The sequence below is a fragment of the Podarcis vaucheri genome (genome assembly GCF_965113315.1).
Source record: "Podarcis vaucheri genome assembly, chromosome: 1".
In the NCBI taxonomy this organism is placed as follows: Eukaryota; Metazoa; Chordata; class Lepidosauria; order Squamata; family Lacertidae; genus Podarcis; species Podarcis vaucheri.
In genome coordinates this window covers 56,414,402-56,439,042 of record NC_138759.1, presented here as the reverse complement: position 1 = coordinate 56,439,042, position 24,641 = coordinate 56,414,402, and the positions used below count along the sequence as shown (strand labels likewise).

General features: G+C 42.9%; 1 protein-coding gene across 4 annotated transcripts in view; it reads right to left on the bottom strand.

The window, feature by feature from the left end:
- Positions 1–24,641, bottom strand: part of LRRC4C (leucine rich repeat containing 4C) — a 627,695-nt gene that overhangs the window by 141,225 nt on the left and 461,829 nt on the right. For 3 of the 4 annotated variants that reach the window (XM_082225097.1, XM_082225094.1, XM_082225096.1), the window contains one exon: positions 17,586–17,672. The exons of the other annotated variant lie outside the window; for it this stretch is intronic. The gene's annotated coding sequence lies outside the window, so the exon portion shown is untranslated. The remainder of the gene's footprint in view (positions 1–17,585; positions 17,673–24,641) is intronic. 4 annotated transcript variants of the gene reach the window in all.

The window sequence follows — 24,641 nt, the reverse complement described above, 5'->3', positions numbered from 1 at the left end:
AGCAGTGGGTCAGAAGCAGCCTAGAAAGTGCAGATTGCACTCAACAAGAAATAGAAAAAAAGCATGATTATTAGAGACTACGTATAATGACTGGAGAATGAACATACTGCCCAATGAGTATATAAAATGCAGTCGAGATATGCACTTTCCCCAAAGCCTGTTGGGGGATGGTGCATAATGTTCAGAGAATGGACAAAATTCAGTCAAAAAATTGGAGATTATATATTTTGACTGGGAAATGTGCACAATTCCCTGTTCGTGGAAGAATAATTTACACATAATCCATGAAAGCAGATGAATGTGCATAGTGGCCAGTTTTATGCACATCAAACACTCAATTTACACATGAGAGAACCAAGTGAATGATAACCAAACAAATATATTGGGTCCTCCCCCCGCTTTCTCCCAGCCAGTTGGGATCAGGCAAAAACTGATCCCAGGAGGCACATGCCAGCTTCCTTCTCCTGACACAACACACATGGCTGTTGGGCTTCACATTTCAAACACCCCCACATTTGTGCTACTTTTTCAGGAGTGTGTGGGTTACTGCTAAGCTGAAGTCTACTGAAGAGGGGTCTGAAGAGGTAGGGAGTTGTTCCACAGAACATAGTTTGCCCTAAGCATAAATTGTTCATCATAGCAAGAAGTTCCAGAGCCGCAAGCTTCAGAACTTTTTTTTTTAATGTTTAACATTCAGCATGCAGAAACAATTGAAGACTGAGTATCCAAACTTGATGAAGTTTCACACATCGTTAAAGTTTTCAAGGGTGGACAGGGACTGGGCAATCTCCCAGTTGACTCATGCATAGGGGAAGTCTTCAGAATCAAAAGCTGCTGCTGAAAGCCAAGCATATCCGAATATGATTCATTCTACTCCTGCATGCTTTCCTCTCAAAATTAAGCAGCCAACGTTTCTCTTTCTTCCCAACTCCTGTTATTCCCTGGAGTTTACACCAATGAAAAAAATATTATACGCTATATATAATTCTCTTTCAGCTCCCCTTTAGATAGATAGATATAGGTAGATATGTAAATATGGTTGATAGATACTGATATTGCTATAAGAGTCACTGGATCTATGCCCACTAAGTGCATTGAGTTTAAAGGGGATTTACTCCCAGGTTAAGTAGGTATTGGATTTCAGCTTCCTTTGCGGTTTGAATTCTTCCCAGCTACAATATTCCATATTTTCCTAGTATTTGAAAGCAACTAGTGTTGAAGTGAATATGAAATTAATGGATAGAATGAATTAATAAGACATCATCAAGGGAGTAGTTGTTGTCATCCTCCAATCCAGATTAGGTCAGAGATTTATGCATAAACCATTGAAATAAATGGGACTTTAAAATGTTAAATCTTGCTTAATCATGCTTGGGCTGCAATCCTAACCATATCTCCTTAGAAGTAAGTTCCACTGAATGCAATGTTTCTTGCACCCATGTAAGTGGGGTTAGGATTGGAGACCGGAATTTTTTTCTGTGTTTGAGTGCTGTCAAAATGCATTTGTATGGCATTATAAAAAGAAAAAAGGGTTGAGGGAAAGAATTCCACATGCATGTCCATTTCTCTTGAAAACAAGATAACAGCATTTGATTTGGAATATTTTATTACAGAAAAATATATTTTGCCTTTTTTCAAGTTGCAGTTAGTTTAAACACTTTCAAGTGGAATGGCTTTGAAGCTATGATCTGAGGGGCTAGTCATTTAACTTTCTCTGGTTTATTAGTTGATATATTATAATAGCCATATTAAAAATAATAAAATTTAAAAGTGGAAATTAAAGCCTTAGTCTCAGCATATTAGAGCTCTGATATGTGTTTAATCATATCTATTTCGTTGACTATATTATCTCTATTTTTCAGTGTATATATTCCAGAACTAGTTAGAAATTCACACTCTAAAGTAAATTGCAGTAATATTAGGGGTTACTAAAATGTATATTTTTGGCAAAGTTAAAAGGAATATTAGACTGTATTCAGAGCTGTGCTGTATCTACAATTTGAGATTTAAATGAGACTCCTAAAAGCTGTGACTCCCTTTAAAAAAAGGAGTTGCTGGGAATCACAAGTGGGAAGAAAACTGTAACATTTATCTTGAACTTTGGCTGTATTCATCCAATTCTGCCCCCAAATAGCCATTTCGTTTTGGAAATAAACATTTTAGATGTGTCCAGCACACACATGCAAAAACCTATTTGCCTGTAATTTGGCAGGCTTTCTCCACTTAGACAACCAATTTAGCTGAAACTTTCATCCACTTCTGTCAAAAGGAAGTGAAGTTATAGCCAGATTTTTTTGATTTCTCTGTAGTGAATGGGTTAGGTGGAATGAAGCAGTCCCAGACCGCTGAGTCCAGTCAAGCTGCCTCTGAATGCTCTGAGCTGAGTCATGTTTACAAAGTGTGAAACTGGGGCATGATTTCAATCTTGTGGTCATCACACACAGCCCTTGGTCACAGATTTATAAAGTTATTCAGATATTATAGTCCCCCCCCCCCATGGGAAAAACCCACATTTAAAACTGAATTGAATTTAAGTGCCATGGCTTCCTCACAAATAATCAAGGAAATGTTAATACTGGTGGTATACAGGTGTATGGGATAATTATCACGGAAGATTATTGTAATCTCGAGGAGATAATGATCTAATATGGTCAATCCTTCTGTCTTTCGTCTCTTCCTAACTCTCCTATCTGTGTTTCATTACTTTCAATATCCCTTGTGAAAAGGTCTTTGATGACACTGGTCAGCAAAGCCTTTTATGTATAGCCTGGCATTTTTGTCTTTTGATGTAAAGTAGCTCTGGTTGAGCCTGTATTAGCCCAACAGGACACAGGTCTATAAAATATCTGTTTTGGGGGGATGTCGGTCAGAAGCTCAGCAATGGCCACAGTGCTTCTCAGTGGCAGATTGCAGCGATGCTTGGTAATGTATATTTTCCTTGCTATTTCGGAATAAAATCTTTAATCTTCTCACCCACTTGCATTTGTATTGCTTCTGAATCTACCTTTAAAAGAACCATCTTGCATTTGGCAGAACAACAGGGTACAGGGGGTTACTATTACTTAGGTCAGCACTTCCCAAACTTTTCCTCTTCTAGGCAACTTGAAAATTGCTGCCTGCTATAGCTACCATAGCACACTGTGTTAGAAGCTGTATGACTTTTATTACATGTTTACAGACATACTGCAGTCTGGGAACCCCTAGTTTACTGCAGGTGACATCTATGGTTTATATGTCTGGTTTTTCTTCCTAGAAGCCTTGGGAAGAAGGAAACAACTTTGGGGTCTCCAACTGCTGGCATGTAGCAGATAATTGTCATATAAAACATTCTGATGTTAACTTGCCAAATACTTCCATTGCATCATATAGTGTCACTAGGAGGTTTTGCCCATCAAATCAAAGGATTTTGGATTTGGGCCACCCAGGCTCTATCCTATCTTTTCTTCCCTCGAGACAGGAGGCAAGTAAAGGAGCTACTTTCCTAGGAAGCTGCACTGGGGATGGGCAAATGTTCAGAACTCACACACATTGTGGAAATCTTTCATGAACCAGAGGGCTTCAGCTTTTATTACACATTATTGGCCTATGAAAACTGTGAGTATATTGCAAATGCCAGTCCTCATATGGCAGATGCAATTTCTCTGTGATGTCAACTTCTCGAACAATTAGAGAATGAGTTGAGGAACTGGGAATGGAAGAAAACACCACAAAGGGCATCTATTTGCATGGAATTCTGCCTTTAGAACATGACGGAAACTGATTGCCAAGGATCAGGCTTACTGGATAGCTTTTCGAGAAGGAACCAAGCAAGTCCAGCAATGGGTCTCCGTGCCTAAAACAGCTGCTGTAGGACAGAAACTTGCTCTTTCCAATAACTCTCAGTGACTTCCTCTCTCCCTCTCTCCATATATATATATACCTGGCTTTACAACTGATAAGCTCAGTTAAAGGATTCGTCTCCCCGGTCCCGATTTGTGCCTGCTAAGCTCTATAAGTAGCTTCTTCCTAACAAATGCTCTGCTCCATGAAAAGCTTCCACTCTCCAGCTCCAATCAATTCCGTTATCATGTGATTGTGGCAGTGTTGTGCAAAATTCTCCTTCCCTTTCCCTTCTCTGGATCATGGCATTGCCACTGTTTCCCAAATGAATGTACAATAATGAGGATGAGAAGTTTATTTTAGAATAAATTTGCTAGTTCCAGAGCTCTGTGCAGAATTTGAAGGCTACATACATGCGCCTGGGAAGTTGCATGTGACTTGTATTTCATCTAACCTTGAATTAAGCTATTAAGCCCCCATTTCAGGTTTCGGCTGGTTAGGAACAGAGAACTATTTCCTGGGAAGGAAAATATTAAAATGCTGCAGATGCTCCTTGTTAACTTGATTCCAATCCCCACAGAGCCTTTTTCTGTTTGTTTGCTTTTGCAGCCGTCCAGCTGGGTTAACAGCGCAAGTCTCAATCAAGAGCAACAATTTGTGATAGAAGATGCCTGCATTTTACATGCATTCTTTTCAATAGGAGGCAGATTGCTTCATTGAAATGTCTGATGATCGTTGGAAAAGAAGCTAGTGGCATCTGTGCATCTTTTGAAACTGTGGTTGATGGAACATCTCACAGTGGAGAACAATAAGAAGCTGTGAACGTTACATTCCAAGTTCATTATTCATATATGAGAATGGTCACATTCCCCCTCTACATGGGAATAATCTCACCAGTCATATATGGGGAATATCACATTTATACAGTGTTCCTTAATAGTTGCTTTATTTTTTCATAATGAAAAGGAGTATAGCTGGTGATTGAAAGAGTGAAATTACTGTTGTCTCACTTCATGTCATGCTGGTACTGTATAGATGTTTGGATTGTGATCCTCTCCTAAATTATTCTGCCCTAATTTCTTCCTTCAAGGCCACTGCTGTGGGAAGTAACCATGGCTGTGCTCACATTAGCATCTTAAAACACACTGAGGTTGGGATTATTTATTATGCTGTGTTACAAATCACATCTGTTTGTCATTGTACACACCAGTATGATTGGATTGTCTGCTGTCTGTCTACACCAGGGGCCGAGAGGGAGCATAGAGGTCTTCACATATGGTCAACATTTACAAAATGGATTGGAACTCATTTGGGGGTAACTGCCTCCAAATGCAGTATTTCATCATCATCATCATCATCATCATCATCATTGTTATTAACTTATACCCCTCTTACTCTGGGCAGCTTCCAACACAATAAAACATCAAACATTAAAAACTTCCCTAAACAGGGCTGCCTTCAGATGACTTCTAAAAGTCAGATAGTTGTTTATTTCCTTGACATCTGGTGGGAGGGCATTCCATAGGGTGGGTGCCACTACTGAGAAGGCCCTCTGCCTGGTTCCCTGTAACCTCACTTCTCGCAGTGAGGGAACCACCAGAAGGCCATCAGAGTTGGACCTCAGTGTCTGGGCTGAACGATGGGGGTGGAGATGCTTCTTCAGGTATTCTGGGCCGAGGCCATTTAGGGCTTTAAAGGTCAACACCAACACTTTGAACTGTGGTTGGAAATGTACTGGGAGCCAATGTAGGTCTTTCAGGACTGGTGTTATACAGTCTCAGTGGCCACTCCCAGTTACCAGTCTAGCTGCTGCATTCTGGATTATTTGCAGTTTCCGGGTCACCTTCAAAGGTAGCCCCACGTAGAGTGCATTGCAGTAGTCCAAGCGGGAGATAACCAGAGCATGCACCACTCTGGCGAGACAGTCCGCAGACAGGTAGGGTCTCAGCTTGAGTACCAGATGGAACTGGTAGACAGCTGCCCTGGACACAGAAACTACAGGGAGGGATGTGGATAGTGGTTAACATCATGTACACAGCTTCACAAGCCAGTTGTGGGAGAGCACTGAATGAAGAGAAAATGGGAGTGTGTACAAAACGCCAGAGATCCAGGTTCAACCTATTATAAAAAATCTCTCTGTGTTACGGGTGCTGTAAATAAGGGCTGAGTTAAGTGTTACATAAAATGTTAGGCCACTTGGAAAATGTACTCCCTAGATTGAATTGGTTGGAGAACTGCATCACAGGATTTTGTGATTCACATCTGATTCACCAGCTGTGGCCGTTCCTGAATAGAGATATCCTGGTCTCAGTAATCCATGCTCTGATAACCTTATAATTGTATTATTGCAATGTGCTCTCCAAGAGACTACTCTTGAAAATGATCCAGAAGTTCTGGTATCACAGAATGCCACTGCCATGAGGCGGAGTGAGGTGAGACCATACAATGCCTATGTTGAAAACATTGCCGCCGTCTGTACTGGGTAGTTGCTGGGATCAATTGATTTAGGTATGCAAAGCCCTAAATGGCTTGGGGTCCAAATACTGAATGTTTCCCAAGATTTTGGAAATTGATTTGGAAATGGGGGAAAATATTTTTTCTTTTTTCTTTAAGCAAGGAGACAGAATCATGGCCAACAGGAAATGGGACTGAAATGTGTGGAATTAGATCTTGGCAACGGAGATCTAACAAATAATTATGGACTACCCTTGGAGAAAACTTCACCATACTGGATCAGAGAAGGACTATGATTGACATTTAATGATAATAAAAATTGAAGAGCTTCTTTTGGCCTTTTTTTGGGGGACAGATGAACGTGAAAGGATTGGGAAGTGATGAAGGGCCCTGTGTAAGAGGCAGGGTAGAGAGGATCTCTCAGGCTGAGGGAAGAGGGCAAAGTTCCCAGGTGAAAGTTGGGAGGGTTCACTCTTCCATGTGTGAAATAAGGGTTAAGATTTATATTTGACAGAGGCCTTTGCCATTTCCTTTTATTCTTATTTCTCTTCTTCATTTCCTTCTTTTCTTCATTTTTTCTTCAATAGATTAGTGTGATTTTTATTGTATTTTATGTTGAAAACTTTAATGAAAAATTCATCATAAAAAAAATAATCCAGCAGAATGTGCTCAACACTGGATTCACTTATACTCTTTTTTTTCTTTTTTACAAATGCAGCTGCAATTATCTTCCTATTAACTGAAACTTAAAGTGTAAGAACAAATCAATATAAATAATAACCAGAGTTTATTTCAAAAATATGTTTATCTAACAGCAGCAATGAATTGTCTCATAAAATATTATCACAACTGTAGCTAAGGAAGGATTTGCATGCCCTGGAACAGCAATAAACCAAGCAGCACTTATCCCATGAAGGAAAAGTTCTCAGTGGCTGGATTATGGTAATTCAACAGAATGCCATAGCAATTCATTGCATTGATTGGAAGCAAAGTGCACCACAGTTTCTGTACAGCATTGGGGGGGACTCCCCAAACCCTAGTAATACAGTCCTAATAAGATCAGTAACTGTGACATCTGTGACTCCATGGATCTCTTCATAAACACACCCACAGCCCAACTGGTAGTTTAACCAGATGCCTCTTATACAACTGTCTGTCTTCTCTCTTTCTCTCATATATATGAGTGCATGTTTGTGTGTGTGTGTGTGTGTGTGTGTGAGAGAGAGAGAGAGAGAGAGAGAGAGACGTAAAATGGAATCACCCACACACTATAGCATCTATCTATAATATATCTGTCTATCTATCTCTATCATCTATCTATCTATAATCTTCTGAATAGTGAAGGGAAATAAAAAGGAAAGGAAAAAAATTCAAATCATTATTGAATATGATAATACTGCTTGGCTCCACAGCATATCTACACAAGTTTTATGGCAACACAACATATTCCTGCTGCAGGAATAGTATGGATAAACATTTGCTGTCACCTGACCGGGGAGGGCGTGAAGTAGTTTTCAAACTACAGAAGTATTTCTTCCTACTATCCTTGTATCCTCTGAGCTGAAGCATAACAATCTAATATAATAATAAAGATGTTCCCCACCCTTCATCAGTCTTGCCATCTTCACTATTCACTAAGAAGAGTTTGGATTTGATATCCTGTTTTATCACTACCCGAAGGACTCTCAAAGTGGCTAACATTCTCCTTTCCCTTCCTCCCCCACAACAAACACTCTGTGAGGTGAGTGGGGCTGAGAGACATCAGAGAAGTGTGACTGGCCCAAGGTCACCCAGCAGCTGCATGTGGAGGAGCGGAGACGCGAACCTGGTTCACCAGATTACGAGGCCACCGCTCTTAACCACTACACCACACTAAGCTAGAGGGATGGTCTGAAAATTGTTTTGGTGTTTTCTCTTTGGTGCACACAAAATATTATCCATGTTTTGATATGTCGTAGGAGTTTGATACATTGTCAGACGGCTTTTGAAAATTTAAGTTTTGTTAATTTTGAAATTTTCCAGCTGACAGCAAGTGATCTATTGATTATTCCCTTTCTCAACACAGTGTCGGAGTGAGGGCAGAGTGGAAGAACAGAGACTGAGAGTGAAAAATGTGGCTGAAGCTTATGCAGTGTTGGCATTGCAGAGAGCAAAGATTCAGATCCCCAATAGCCTGAATTGAGGCAATAACCTAGCCCATAGCTGTTGAAATATTAAGGGGTGGAAGGCAGAGTCAAGCCCACTGCTATTGATATGCTCCAATACCATCAGTGAATGCCTTGCATTCTGGCCAGCAAACCACAGAACCCAACCTCAATAACAAGTTCACTCCAGGATTCAGTTGGTTACTGTTTCACCTCCCCTGTAGGAAACTTTGTCTTCTTAGATAACAGATGGGGACAGAAGATGAAGAGAAGGGAGGTCTAAAGTTAGGCAGGTGACCCTGTTCTAACCCTTTTAACATGGGAGTGTCTCCACTTAGACTGGAGAGGGATGCCTCTTCTCAGCCATCCTGCGCGATGGGGGCAAGGACCAGTGAACTGACCGGAGCAATAGCTGATGATGGGACCACTCTCAGCCTCAACATATGGCTAAACTGCAGGCTTCATGGCAGGTGGTTAGGCTAAAGTGTGAGCATCTGAGAGACAATTGTGGCATGGATTGGCAAACAAATTCATTGGGTAACTGGAGAGCAGAAAACACACACACATATTCTAACACCTCTAGCTCAGTTTGCTGTAACTGTATGTAATATAAAGGTTACAACATAATTTATTAACTCTGATTCTGGCTTCTTCCCAGTATATATTTCTACGGCTTCCTTGCCATCTGCAAGCTTACAGTTTCTTTAGCAGAGTGCCCGAGACGTTTGTAAATTCTGGTAACCAAACTGCTTTCACAGCATTTGCTAGCTAACACTCTCCAGAATAGTTGCACACTTTCTTTTGTTTTGATGAACTGCAGCCAGTTTGTTTGTTTGTTTGTTTGCTTGTTTGTTTGCTTGCTTTTTTAGAAGAAAAAAAATCTATCAAGACTACAGGGTATGTTTGTAGATACAGGAAGCTGTATGATAAAAACAAATATGTATCCTGAAGGGCAATTAATGTGAGCCTACATTGGAAGCGCCATACAGTATTTGAGAAATCAACAAGCAGTGATTCCAACTCTAGGCTTGTTGATCCAAGAAATAAACCTATGCTCAGAAATGTTTAAGTGTTTGGGCAATTTTGCAGAGTACTCCAGAGGATATTCCATAAGTTTTACCATGAAGCCATTTAAGGGGTATTCCAGTGGCGTAGCTAGCCATTCGAGTGCCCGGTGTGGCACACACGTCCTGCAGCCGGGGGCAGGGTGAGCCACCCATGGGGGTGGGGCACTCAGTGTGGAGCCTCTCCCTCAGCTTTAGGGTGGCAGAGGGTGAGGCAGTGGGCAGACGCAAGCCCCACACTGCCATTTCAGGCAGCACAGAGCCTGCAGGCGCCCACTTCACTCCCAGGAGAGACGCGTAGCTCGGGCACACTGCAGGCCCCGCTGTAAGTGCCAGCCACATTTTGTTGTGTTTGTTGACTGAACTAAAATGTTTCATGAGCCCATTTTTTTTTTAAAAAAAAACACAACTCATATTTCTGTCATTTTGTGATGACACCTGGGCACCTACCGCACCCCCCTTCCTCCACCACTGAGGTATTCCAGGACTCTGCAAAGTGGAGAGAAAGCAGCCATCTTTGAACCACATGACATACAAAAGTACTGTTGTATAGGAGGCAGGTTCACCCATATACCCAGCATTGTGGTATATTATAAAGTCACACAGTTGTACTTTCCCTAGACAGTTAGGGAAATCTCCACTAGGAATGGGAAGGGAATGCTTTGCTTTGCTTTGTTCTGTTTTTTTTGCAACATATGTAATAGACATTCCTGAACTTGCTTGCAGATCAAAATGCAACTCCAAGTTAGATTTCACACTTCGCTAGATTTTACAATGCAGTCTTGGTGTTCAAAAGGTGGACATATAAATGCATATTTTATGTAAAAGATGCATACAAAATGTAAATTTTATACAGAAGTGCAAGAACTACAGGATTCACTTTGTATCTGTGTTTGAAAGCAGGGTGATCTGTTTTGGGTATAGTATCATAGACAAATAAGTCCAGGGGCTATTGTGCTATGTGGCAACAAAGAAGAAGCCTTTCAGTTGTGGCTCCCTGATTATGGAATGCTCTTTCCTTTGAGCTCTCCAGGGACATTGCCTGGGAGTTCGTGTTGGGCCTCCACTACGACTTCTGGTAAAAAACTAGAAGTTGTGTTGGAGCCCTGTGGTGTGGGACACAAAAAAATTGTGGGGGTTCAGGCCCCCAGAGTTGCACCAGTGTTGTAGTCTAACAACATCTGGAGGGCAAGACATTTGTTACCTTCGACAGAAATTAAACTGAGGTGGTAAGAAAAATGTAGAAAATGAGGACTCCAGAACAGAAAGGCAAAAATAAAAATAAAATGTGCCAAGCACTAGGAAATTTATTCCAGGAAGTATTGAAGATTTTGTGTGTGTAAGACAAACACACACAAAGTTATCAGAAATAGTAGTTTTGGAGAGGTTGGATGAAGGAATACAGTCAGTAGACACTCAGGAAGAACTCAACAAGAACTTGAAAAGTAAGGCAGAAGTTATAATGGAATAAAGACAAAAGTGAGAATTTGGTTAAAAAAAGAGATAGCATGACTATTTTGAAAGATTGCATTTCAAAGGCACAATCCTATGCTTACTGTAAGGCCTTAGGGCAGGCATAGGCAAACTCGGCCCTCCAGATGTTTTGGGACTACAACTCCCATCATCCCTAGCTAACAGGACCAGTGGTCAGGCATGATGGGAATTGTAGTCCTAAAACATCTGGAGGGCTGTGTTTGCCTATGCCTGTCTTAGGGGCTTCTGAGTGCGGTGCAGTTGTGGCTGGTGCTCATTGGGACTGGTAGGGTCGAAGGCAGAAAGGCCAACACTAGGTGGATCCAGAGCAAATGGCGGCTTTCGGTAGCAATCCCCTCCTCACCAGCAAACTCTATGGCGGCAACTCAAGAAACCAGTAGTTGCTTTGTTGTTCTTTCTGTCAAAGCCCTTCATGCCATATACAGCTTCCTTTGTTCTTACAGAGAGCAGGTGACAGGCAGAGCCAACTAAGCCTAGTTTTGTCTCCATCCCGTTCCCTCCTGAGGCAACACAGAGATAAAGGTGGATGAGGAAGGTAACAGACAGGGGCACCTCCTGTCCTGGATGGAAATAAGCAGCCAGCCAGGTGGAGGCTGGCTGAGGGCAGCGAGCGGTTGGCAGGGCAGCACCCTGTTTGCACTAATGGTCTAACCTCCACTAGTGCAGGGAACATACAGCCCCATAAGCAGAGATGAAAGCATGCCAGTAGGATGATGCTTACACCCCCAGTCTTCCAACAAGCTGATGGGAAGCTCCAATCACATAGCTGTCCACTGACCATGTGCCACTGACAAAGCAATAGAAAATGGGGCATACTGAGAGTGAATATGGAGATACTACATTCTCTCTGCCCCCAAGCAGACATTCCCCAGGAACCGGTATGATTCTACATCTGCCCTAAAGCTGGCATAGTTGAGTACTTTTCCTTGCCACTGCAGCAAATGGGAGGTAAAATTGGACATGTTGCCTGGTTTCAGGGGCGCCGACTTATAAAAAATATTGGGGGGGCCCATACAGGGGTCCTGCCGCTGGTTCGCTCGGGTAGCCGGGAGAACGCAGTTCGAGGTGGCGGTGTTGGGGAGAGACCCTCGCTCAGGGCGCCACGAGACTTGGCGGCCGGCGGCCTATCTGGGGGGTTTTGGAGCGTATTTCGGCGGAGCGATTGGGGAGGAGGGGGCTTGTTGCCGGATTCTTCAGCTGGGCCGGAGATCCGCTACTGGGGGGTCCCTGGGCCGAGTTGTGAGCATGGCCTGCGGAAGGGAGATCCAGCCGATTGCGCGACGGGGACGGCCGGGGCTCTCCGGCTAGGGCGCGCGGCTGGCTGGCTGGCTGGCGAGGGAGCAGGTGGGGAGGAGGCGGAGGTCCTCACTCTCTTAGGAAACGCGCCCGCGCGCCCGATTGCCACGAAGTCCGAAGGGTGCGTGTGTGGAATTAAAAAGCAAAAACGAGATACGGGCAGGGCAGGCAAAGAGTTTTCCGCAAGAGGATGGAGGGCAGGTTGAAGAGAAAATCACTCAGGATGAGACAGTCAAATCAGCCATGATAAAATGGGCTCAGGATATTGGGTATAACATCATGTTTGAGGACTGGGAAAGGTTATGGACCACCGGAATGAAATTCACGGCATGTAATGCCTTGAAGGAAAATATTATGAAAATGATTTATAGGTGGTACATGACCCCAGTCAAGCTTGCAAAAATATATCACCTGTCTGATAATAAATGTTGGAAATGTAAGGAGGCTGAAGGGACATTCTTTCACCTCCGGTGGACTTGTCCAAAAGTGAAGGCCTTCTGGGAAATGATCTATAATGAGTTAAAAAATGTATTTAAGTATACCTTTCCCAAGAAACCAGAGGCCTTCCTCTTGGGCATTGTTGGCCAGAAAGGGTTAAAGAAGGATAGAACTTTCTTTATGTATGCAACTACAGCAGCAAGAATACTTATCGCAAGATATTGGAAGAAACAAGATTTGCCCACACTGGAAGAGTGGCAGACGCAATTGATGGACTACATGGAACTGGCTGAAATGACTGGCAGAATCCGAGATTTGGGAGAAGAAACAATGGAAGAGGACTGGAAAAAAATTAAGGACTATTTACAAAAACAATATAAGTTGTATGAATGTTAAAAATTTACACGATTCGGAAACTATAGCTTCAGCAATTAGATTTTGGAAACAGGAAATTATATTTTAAGTAAGAAAAGGTCAAAATCTAAGGTAATACTATGTTTAATTTAAGATATAAGTAACTGATGAAAAGTATGTTAAATTTAGAGGTATAGTATTTGAAAAGTACAAAATAAGGTACGAAACAAGGTAATAATTTGCTGATATCTTTATTATAAAGAATGCAGGATAAGGGAGATGCGAGGAAGTCCAGTTAGTTATATAAAAAATGTGTTGAATGGTTGGTTTTCTTTTCTTCTTTTTCTTTTTTTCTTTTTCTTGTTCTTTTACTTTTTTCTTCAGTGTATGTTTCTAACTTTGTATTTGAAAACTTAATAAAATATTTATAAAAAAAGAAGAAGAGAAAATCCTTTCGCTTTTCTGGGGCGCAGGGAAGTCTCAGAGCCGGAGGTTGGGGAAGGGACCCCCTTTGCTCTGCCCTCTTCTCCCGTCTTAGATTCGCATGGGGGTCCCCGCCCGAGCTTGCCTGGCCACCGGGCCACACAAGGGCCGCGCTCTACGCGGCGCACCTTGCTAGCCGCGCAGCTGTCCTCCGCGGCTGCGGAGCGGCCCTGCGCCGGTGCCCAGCCCCTCTGGGCGCCCACTGCGCTGCCAATGACAAGTGGGCGACGTCGCGGGCGGGGAAGGCGTCGCTTTCTTTCCCGATCCTTCATCCTCCGAGTCTTCCAGCCCTTTTTTGGGTTGGAAGCTGTCTCGTTCGCCCTTCTCCTTTCTTCACCCTGCGCGCAATTTTCCTCCCTCGTCTCCCTCCCCATTTCTCTCTCCTTCCTTCCTGACTGACTGACTGACGGGCTTGGGCTCGGGCTTTGGCTCGGGCTCCGGCTCCGGCTCCGGCTCGGGCTCGGGCTCGGGCTCGGGCAGCCACAGCGTCGGCGGTGTTGGCGATCGGCGGCGCGGGGGGATGGCCCTCCCGGGGGAGCCGGCGCTGCTCAATGGGGTTGCCAAGGAGACAGGCCGGCCGCCCCCGCCCCCCGCCCCCGGCCCGGCGCCCCCCGCCGCGCCGGTGCCCGTTATCGAGCTGGTGCGCGCCGGGCGCCCTATAAAAGCCGCGGATGCGCCAAGCGTCAACAGGCAGAGCCAGCGCGGCGGCGGCGCTCTGCTGGAGGGGCGCCCGAGATTATTGGGGGGGCTCCGCCCCCCCAATAAAATTTTTGAGGGGGCTCGGGCCCCCTCAAGCCCCATGGAGTCGGCGCCTATGCCTGGTTTCCCTCCCACCCAACAGCAAAACAGCAGCACAACAGATACTACAGTTCCTCTACTAATGGTTCTTCCCCTCCTCAACATAATCTCCTCTGTAATCTTTTTTAAACCATTAATTCATTAGAAGCCTTCAGGTAAATTATTTTTCAAAGGTAAAATGTCAATTAAAAAAGGGGGAAGTGATATATCAGGCACAACTTTAAATTCATGAAAAAATATTGAAAAGAAGTAAAGCAAAAGAATTAGGAATGTATTTTTTTAAAGGGGGGTGTTGGGAAAGTGTGGAATCTCAGCTATTTATTTATACTCACTTTATTCCTTTATTTCCTCCCTCTTCAGCCTGAATTTTAATATAAACCAAGCCAGTCAGTTTCAGGATGCAATCCTACATTCACTTTGCAGCACACAACCTAAATGCACAGCTGCATGTTCTTGCTCCAGACTGAAGAAAATGGATCCAAGGACAAGGACTCTTCTGCTAGAAACACTACATACTACAAATGAGTAAACAACTAGATATGGAGGGTTATTTATATATGTTAGAAAGACAATACCTGACTTTTGGCAATGGAACACCTCAGAAAAGTGACATGAAGAGAGGCAGGACTACTTCCAACCAGTGAAATCATTGAAGTCATTCCTGAACTGTATTACTTCAGACTACAAAAGCTGGGTTGTGTGTGAGGGCTCTTTCATGTGCACTTATTATGGGTTAGGTTTAGAAATATTGGTGTTTCCTTGCCTATTATTTCAGCAATAAGTGGTCTCAAATGCTTTCAATAAATTGTTGTCAGCTCGCAGAATAAGAAGGAACTGTGCCAACCTATACAAGTCTACTCAAAAGCAAGTCTTGCTGAGTTCACTGGGGCTTTTCTCCTTTATTTCCGTGTGTGTGTGTGTGTGTGTGTGTGTGTAAGGGACTGCAAGGGTCATTTACTCCACCCCCCCTGCAATAGAGGATTTTTTTGCCCAACATGGGCCTCAAACCCACAACCCTCAGAATATATTTGCTTATCGATATATATGGAGGAGCATTCAGTTATGCTGCCTAGCATTTACCGCAAGCAGTTCTACCACTTCATTTGCTGTTCGTGTGAACTACACCAGACAGAATGAGAGACAAAGAAATGGGAGGAAAGGCGGAGGGAAAACCTCTGTGAATATGTGTCTGGGGAAACCTGACAAAAATACAGAAGAACCCTATCAAGAGAAAAAGGTTCATGGCACAACTAGATAATAACTTCTTCTTCCACATATGCTGTAGGTGCAGTTTCCTGTATTCTTTTCAAGTATTCACAGATGAAAGTTGGTGCCGTTTCACAGTAGTTTTAAAGACACTTTCATTTCAGTCCTCTATTTTCGGGTGCTTATAGATTTTGAAATAAATTACCCTCTAGGCTTGAACTTTCTTCCTCTTCTTCTAAGCCCCAAAGGTGGTAACAGTTTCAGGAGAGCTGACAAAATTCCATTTGGCAATTTTTTTTTCCAGAGGCTCTGATATGAGGGTAGAGAAGGGGGATAATACTGTTTTCTCAGCATGTCAGATATTTGGGAGCCTTTTCTCTCTTTCTTCTCGTGTAAGAAAAAAGTGAACAAACAAAAATTGTGTCCCTTTTTGAACTGCAATACTTGGCACATGTTTCATCCTCATCAAGTGCCAACACAAACCTGGGAAACAACTTGGTTTGTCATAAATAGCTTCATGCTCAGATCAGTAGAGTAGGCATGTGGGCTGCTTTTCAAGGAATGAATATGACAGCAGGCACAAAGTCAGTTCTCAACTATGGATCTCCAGGATGAGGAAGAGTTGTAATCCAGTGATAGAGCACATGGTTTACAGGCAAAAGGTATCTCTTGGCTTGGAAAGATCTCGTACTTGGCCCTATCCATCTGGTTTTAATATTCACATGTATTTAACAATGGCATGGGGTCTCTTAATGGGGAGCTGCTTCTCATGCTGCTGTATGTGTGTGAGAGAGGGGAGTGGTTGTCAATATCTGACTGAACAGGAACAATCATGATGATCCATTATTTTTTTCATTTCCTTAGGCATGCCTGAATGATTCCTTGTTATTCACAATGTTACTGGACCATCACATACAAAGGAACGTAATGACAACTCAGGTATTTAGCTGTTGGGGTGGGGGGGGGCGGGAATAAGAGATACCTATGCAACCACATCACAGTTCAAATTTAGTGTGTTACTGAAATCATTCCTAGGCAAATTGTTCAGATACTGTACAGTTATTTTCTTCTCAGTCTGCACATAATTCCCCCAATCCAAAGAATGCCATCTCCCCAGACCTGCTTTCTGCTCTCTGTCTCATCCTACAAAGCACAACTGTTGTTCATCTTTGCTCCGCCAACACTACCACCCTCAACAACACAACAAAAGTCTCCTGCTCTTCAGCCAGTCTTCTTATTCTCCATTGTCACCGAGTCAGGCTTGATAACACTGTTCCAGATCTGTCAATTAACTCCGGAAGCCTCAGGTTGTGTCCATCTTTAAATGCACTGATCTCATGAAAGGAACAACAACAACACTTATTCAGACAACACACAACATTTTCCTTCCCCTTTGTTGAATGTGTTTACAGGATATTTGCTATTTATTCCATGCATCTAGTGAAGAAAGTTCTGGCTTACATATAGAGCATACCGCAACAAATGTATTAACACTTTAAAAGTGCCATGGTTGTACATGTGTACTCAGAAATGAGACCTATCCAGTTCAATGGGACTTGCTCCTAGATGTACAGGACTGCAGCACTAGGTTATCTCAGTATGCAACAGATGAACACAGTTACTCTCCCAGAATTCATGAATTCATCTTCTCTTAATTCATCTTCTCACATTATGGTGTGCATGCTGCTATTTCTTTCTCAATGTGACAAACTTTCAGATACACCTTCAGGACATAATTGCTGTGATGCCAAATAAAAATGCAGAAGTGCCAGTTTAAAATGTTTGCACAAAAAGAAAAGCCATCATCATGTATCACCATCATTAACTATAAAGAGGGAACACAGATATCTTCCACACCCAGAAGATTTCTGAGAATAAGATCTCAAAAGTTATGCGGGTATCATCAGAGGCTGTTCAAAATAAAGTTGCGCCCTCACATATCCCCGAGAATGGAGCTGAGATTTTATGTGGAAAATGAGAGCTCACCTTTATATCCTCCCCTGTTGGTTTATTTTCAAATTTAGATCAGCCTTACCTTAAGAAATCATTTTGGATGCTTGCACTGAAGTGACAGTCAGCACGATAAAAAATATGACGGCTGGTGGTGAAGGTGACATTGGTCCTGCAGGAAAAGAGACATGGATATTACAGATTATCAAAAATGCATGTGTCTTGGGTAGTTAAATGGAAATCAGGGAAGATAGATACATCTGTTATATGAAGGCATGTCAGTTTAGTCAAGACAGAAATTGTGGGTTGGAGGCAATGATGTAGTAGGGTGTATGGGGTGTTAGGGGAGTGGCAGTACCACTGATGGAGGATGTGTCATGCTCCTTCTGCCATAGTGTGTCCACCATTGGTCCCCTGCACTCAGCTCTCACCTGTGGCTCCTAGAACTGTCGGCTTGAGACAGCAGCCACACCCCAGGAAACAGCTTCGACTGGTGACTAAACCAGGTGAAGCTAGCCAGTGGATTATGCACTGCCCAAGCTTGCGCCCCAAGGAGGTCATTTTGGTGCTGCTAACACAGCAGTCTGACTTTACCCCCTGGAGACACACTCCACTGTTTCTCAAGACAGACAGATGCCAACAGTGGCAAAACACAGTCATTGCTCAATGTGGTAGAAATATGGACCTACATACAAGATACATGTTGATCTACCCACATGTAGGTGAGGAATCATATAATTATTTGCTGCCTTAGAGTTTTTAATTTGATTCAAGACATGTAATTATTATTAATATTGATTATTTTCAGTTGTTATCTCTGAGAAACGTAGAAAATAACAGGATATATTTATCCGAAAGTTTTCAAACTTACACGACCCTTTAAAAATTAGGTAAGGAACCAAATGTTATATAAATGATATATAATACTGTTTTATAATTTATGACTGTTTTGTAGTTTATGATAATTTAGAATTTAAATGTATTTTCATGTAATATGTTATACTTCCAGCTGATGAAGGTGAATACATCGAAAAAAGGCCCTGTCCTGGTTTCTGACTTCTGCTCAATGATTGAAACTAAGACCTCCACGCCGAATCTGACTACGGACTAACATAAACTTATCTCTATTCATAAACTCTTATCTCTAATTCTGTAACGAATTATTGTGTTATACATATCTTTATGAGTTTGAGTTTGTAATCTCTATTTGAATTTGTAATCCTTGTCAGAATACATAGTTTTGAATGGATTAGTTTTTGTTACTATTGACCACTGATTTGCGAATAGGGACCACTCCCACTATTGAAACTTACATTGGCCTGAGTTATTGGTGTGCTTTTTTCTTGATGCATAGCAGTGGCCGGAAATTTGCCCAGCAAACTGCCTCACCACTCCAATTTTCAATAGCTCGGGTTGTAAGATGCAACTTGTTTATGAGTTCTGCCTTGCAGTGAGCCTCTCGCAAACCAAATCTACATTCTCATTTTTCATTCAGAGTTGACTTCAGCACATGGTTAAAAAGACATGAATATTCCAGAATATCTCCATATGTCAATTTACTACCACAGGCTAGGCTCAGGCAACTTCTGGAAATTTTTTAAAATATGTGATGAATCATTGTTTGGAGAACTATTGAGACAGTTGCACCACCCCACCCACACGATGAAATCCACTTGGGTTGACTTCACCCTGTCAAAATGGGTTTGTCACTGATCAGATGTAAAAAGGAAGAATGCCCTTGACAATTTCTCCACCCAAACCAAGTGCCATAGCATCTGACAGCAAGGGGGTGCAATGTGTAGAGTAAGAGATGCTGCACTCCTTTGATAATCAGCTGTTGAGCAGTGTAGGAGAAGGCAAAGAGATTTCCCCCAATAAGATGAAAAATGATTTTTTTTAGAAAAGGAAAAGAAACAAGAAACAAGGCAGCACAGTGAAAATAATGCAAAGCATGCATACTATATATGTAATTAAACTTGTAAGACATCTTTTAACTCTGCGCTCTCTGCTACTGACATGATAGAGGCTCATTAGTCCACTCACAAAAAATGTGTGCTTGAGGTCAGGGCATCAAGGACTTCCTTGGAAACCTCTGGAGAAGCAAACGTTTAAGCAGACTTTCTCATGCAATAGGTTTGGTTTCAGTAGTCTAATATATGTGATTTAATCTCGGGTACTTCTAAGTGAAAGGTTTCATTTCGTTTCATTTTGTTTCGTTTTACAGGAAGAGCAAAGCTTCCCCATCCCCATATTTTAGTGCTGGCTGTAGCTCGTACTTCTGAAACACAGAGTATCTCCTTTTCAATATGTAAACATTATTGACACAAACAACCACAAGGAAGGTTTAAAGATGCATTTTTTAGGATAAGAAAGAGCAAAAGACAAGGCCCCAGCCCACCCCTCAAAAATATGAAACTAAAATGGATTTTGGTGTTTTAAAGGTGAAAGGTAAAGGTACCCCTGCCCGTATGGGCCAGTCGTGTCTGACTCTGGGGTTGCGTGCTCATCTTGCTTAAGAGGCCGGGAGCCAGCGCTGTCCGGAGACACTTCCGGGCCACGTAGCCAGCGTGACAAAGCTGCTCTGGCAAGCCAGCACCAGCGCAGCACACGGAAACGCCGTTACCTTCCCGCTATAAAGCGGTACCTATTTATCTACTTGCACTTGGGGGTGCTTTCGAACTGCTAGGTGGGCAGGAGCTGGGACCGAATGACGGGAGCTCACCCCGCCGCAGGGATTCGAACCGCCATCCATGCGATCGGCAAGTCCTAGGCACTGAGGTTTTACCCACAGCGCCACCCGTGTCCCCTTTTAGCTGGTGTTTTAGCTGGCCTAATAAAAAATATTGCCCTACTATTGATAATGGAGGAAAGTTCTCTCACAAAAGCCACTGCATCAGCAGTTTGGAAGGCTTAATTCAGTCTGGAAGGGTTTCTGCACCTGTAACTTTTACCCCAAGTGGGGGGATGTACAGCTATTTTTAGATTTCCTGGTTATAGTGAATGGGTAACACATTTTAGAACCCAAAACACAGGCTGAAGTTGAGGGCAGCCAGGAAGATCTGACAAGTAATGTGAAGTCAGTGCCAGACCAAAACATTTTACTGTTGAAAATGGAGCCCATATGCCTTCTTCCTGCTGAACCCAACATTTTGAAAAGTCTTGGTGCACCAACAAGTCTCCATCCTTGCATTCATCCATCCTCTCTCATGGCACCACCTGAAGCAGATTGCTTCACTTTACTCCGTGGTAGAATTGGCCAAGTGTGAAATATGCGGGTCCTGTGAAATCCTTGTCACTACTGTGTTTCTGAATGCATTCAAAACACAATGGGAGATACAGGTCTCATGCTGCGCATGCTGAACACTACCTGAGTGTTTCTGAATGAATGTCAGTACAAACCATATCACCCTAATGACACCAGTCCTGTCAAGGTAAGTTCTCATTCTGTGAGGATATCCGACTAAACAAGCTGCTATCATGCCAGGATAAGTGGGAGTCCATGTACAATGAGATTGTGATTCAGTAGTTTTACCACTGGGGGTGAGCAAAAGGACTTGGCATGTCAGACATGTAGCAGAACCTTTTCTTTGATACTGTCTTGGAAGATTCAAATTTAATTCAAAGAGCCTGGAGCAATTTAAAGATGGAAAGAAGGTCAGATACTAAATGCCCCCTTACCTGCATGAATTTTTTTTACAAGCACTATTATCACTGTGCGTTCTGACTGTAGTCAGTTTAATTAACAACTATGCCATGTGTTCTGTCCTGTGGGGCTAGATTGTTCCCATATATGCCTTCAAAGAAGAGAAAGAACACTCAGATCCTACACCAAAGTACCTCAAATCCTATTCATTATTGAAAGACCTCAAATCCTATTCATTACGACAAGAATCACCAACAACAAGCAATGTATAATGCAAGGAAATTTGTGTCGTAAGTGATTGTGGTCATGGATTCTGTTTTCTGCAGTTGACAGATAATTTATTACAGTCAAAGACCAGCTCACATAACATAACACAATAAAAATAGCATTTATAAAGATAAAATATACAATCAGAGCAGATTGCAGCAATAGCTCATGAGTTAAAATTGAGATATACACATATACCTGTACAACTGAGATTTGGACTACCATAAAAAATTGACCCTGAGGCGCCCCAAAGGGTGACTTCAGCATTTCCCTAGTAAGCTATTTTATTCTAGAGGATGATCTGTGCCTACAAATCTGGGCGCAGAATCTGGCTACCAGCCAGGTCATCTTATGATCTTTGCCTAAGAGGAGAGAATTAAGTTTAGACTTGTCTGAAAGATCAGCGAGCCTCTTCAGCAAAGGATCAATGGTGCCTCTACGTATCTCAACATAAAAAGGACATCTAAAAAATACCGTATTTTTTGCTCTATAACACGCTCCCAACCATAAAAGGCACATCGTTTTTAGAGGAGGAAAACAAGGGAAAAAACATTCTGAATGAAACAGTGGATGTATCATTTTTGTGCTTCATGCTGTGGCCACAGACATGTGCTCTGATGGTGAATTTGGGGTGACCCAATGCAAAAATCCTGAGAATTCCTGTGGATCCATGCTTTGTAACCACGTTTTTGCACCATTGCAGCCCCAGGCAACAGTGGGTGTGTGATTTTTTTGGTGCAGGCTGTAGCCATGGACATGTTATGTGCTCTGATGGTGAATTTGGGGTGACCCAATGCAAAGATCCTGAGAATCCCTGTGGATCCATGCTTTGTAACCACATTTTTGCACCATTGCAGCCCCAGGCAACAGTGGGTGTGTGATTTTTTTGGTGCAGGCTGTAGCCATGGACATGCTATGTGATCTGATGGTGAATTTGGGGTGACCCAATGCAAAGATCCTGAGAATCCCTGTGGATCCATGCTTTGTAACCACATTTTTGCACCATTGCAGCCCCAGGCAACAGTGGGTGTGTGATTTTTTTGGTGCAGGCTGTAGCCATGGACATGCTATGTGATCTGATGGTGAATTTGGGGTGACCCAATGCAAAGATCCTGAGAATCCCTGTGGATCCAAGCTTTGTAACCACATTTTTGCACCATTGCAGCCCCAGGCAACAGTGGGTGTGTGATTTTTTTGGTGCAGGCTGTAGCCATGGACATGCTATGTGATCTGATGGTGAATTTGGGGTGACCCAATGCAAAGTTCCTGAGGATCCATATGGATCTATGCTTTGTAACCACATTTTAAGTGGGGAGCGAAGGAAAAACAAAGAAGGGACATGAGAGGGGTGTGCAGAGAAGCAGCTGGCTAAGAATGCAGGAGAGGGATTTAACGGGAGGGAGGAAAGAAAGAAAGGCAAAAGTTTCTCCCCACCCAAGCCAGCCATCTCTCTCTCTCTCTCTCTCTCTCTCTCTCTCTCTCTCCCTCCCCCCCTCTCTCTCCCTCTCCCCCAGCAGCACCGGAGCACAGAGAGGGATTAGAAGGAACGACACTCTGCTTTCCCCTCTGCTTGCCTGGAGGGGATGGGCTTTCCCTGCTCTTTGTTCCGTTTCAGCAAACACAGCAACGAAACAGAGCGGGTGGGCAGTAAGACCCTGAGGCAGAATGCAGGAAAGCAGCCGCTTCCTCTTTTCAGGTTTCCCTTCTCTGTGAAGCGCGATTTGATTTTTGCCTGATTTTTCGGCTCCAGGGACCACACATTCGCTCAATAACACGCACAGACATTTCCCCTTCCTTTTTAGGAGAAAAAAATCTGTGTGTTATAGAGGGGAAAATACGGTATATGTTTGAGGCTTCCTATTTCCCCCAGTGGGCAGGCGCAAAGTCTCTGTGTGTACGGGACCCTTCTATAGGAGCCTTCCAGAACCAGTGAGGGCAAGGCCGAGCTTCTAGCAAGAGTAAAAGCCCTTCTTAGGTTTCTGGATGTGAGGAAATAGAGATATGCTGCTGGAGCGGCTATGTATCTCCTGTTTTCTGCAGTAGTTAAATAGATTACTAGACAAGCAGTTTCCTGCTTGGTTGTTTGAGGCCTGCAGAGATGGGACAAAATGTACTGGCACCAGTTGGAATCACACGGTTTGGCAGGCAGCAGAAACCAGCAGCTATAGGAGAATGGGTGAAGGCCATCTGGAGACAATAAAGATAAGAGAGGAAGCATTCCCTGGACACAGTCTGCAGGACCACAAATAGCTCCAAGGCAGACACCTTGCTCTGACAACTTTCAGAGCCAAATTGAAGCCTTATGTCATGGTGTACACCCTGATGACTGCATCAAGGCTTACCACTCATAAGAAAAGGAGTCCTGCTGATTCAGACCACAAAGGCTGATTGAATCCGGCATTCTGTTCTCATAGCGGCCAACCAGATACCTATCAGAAGCCCACAAGCTACACAGGAGTGCCACCGATATTCCTCACCAACTGCCATTAAGGGGTATTCTTAGTCCACGTTGGGACTATCTTTACACCTTGTGGTAGCAAATTCCATAGTTTCATCTGCCTTTAACTCCCACCATTGTGTTTCACTGGATGACCTCAGATTCTAGTATCATGAAAGGGGAAAACTTCACTTTCTACACGCCATGCATAATTTTGCACACCTCTCTCATGTCCCTCATTTGCCTTTTTTAAAAGCTTAAAACTCAACAAAGGTTATAGTGTTTACCTCATAGAGTTGTTGTCCTTTTCTGCATCTTTCCCAGCACTGCAATATTTTTTGTTTACCAGAAGTGCACACAGTATTGCTCACTACTGAGGGAATTAAATGCAATAATAATTATATGTGTTTGTAGGAGGAGGGGTTATTGGTTTTGTATTGTTATTGTTCTCATTTTTATTATGCATTTATGTTCTCCTTTCATTTGTTGTCAACCACTCTGCGGTCTTTGAATGATAGGTGGTATACAAATTTAATAAATAATAAACACTAATAAGAAATGTAAAGGCACAGGGGGGCAGATTCTATGGTAGAAAGTGAAGATTCAATGTGTAGCTGATGACAGCAGGGAGAGACAAAAGAGAAATTTGCCTCCCCCCCGTGCATTACAGTGGATATGAATATGTGAGGGCAGAAAGGTCAGAGAACAAGGCCTTGAGCAGTGAGGAAAACTCCAAGAAGTTGATAACTCTGGCTGATGAGACTAGTGAGTGACAAGAAGTAGGTAAAGGAGGT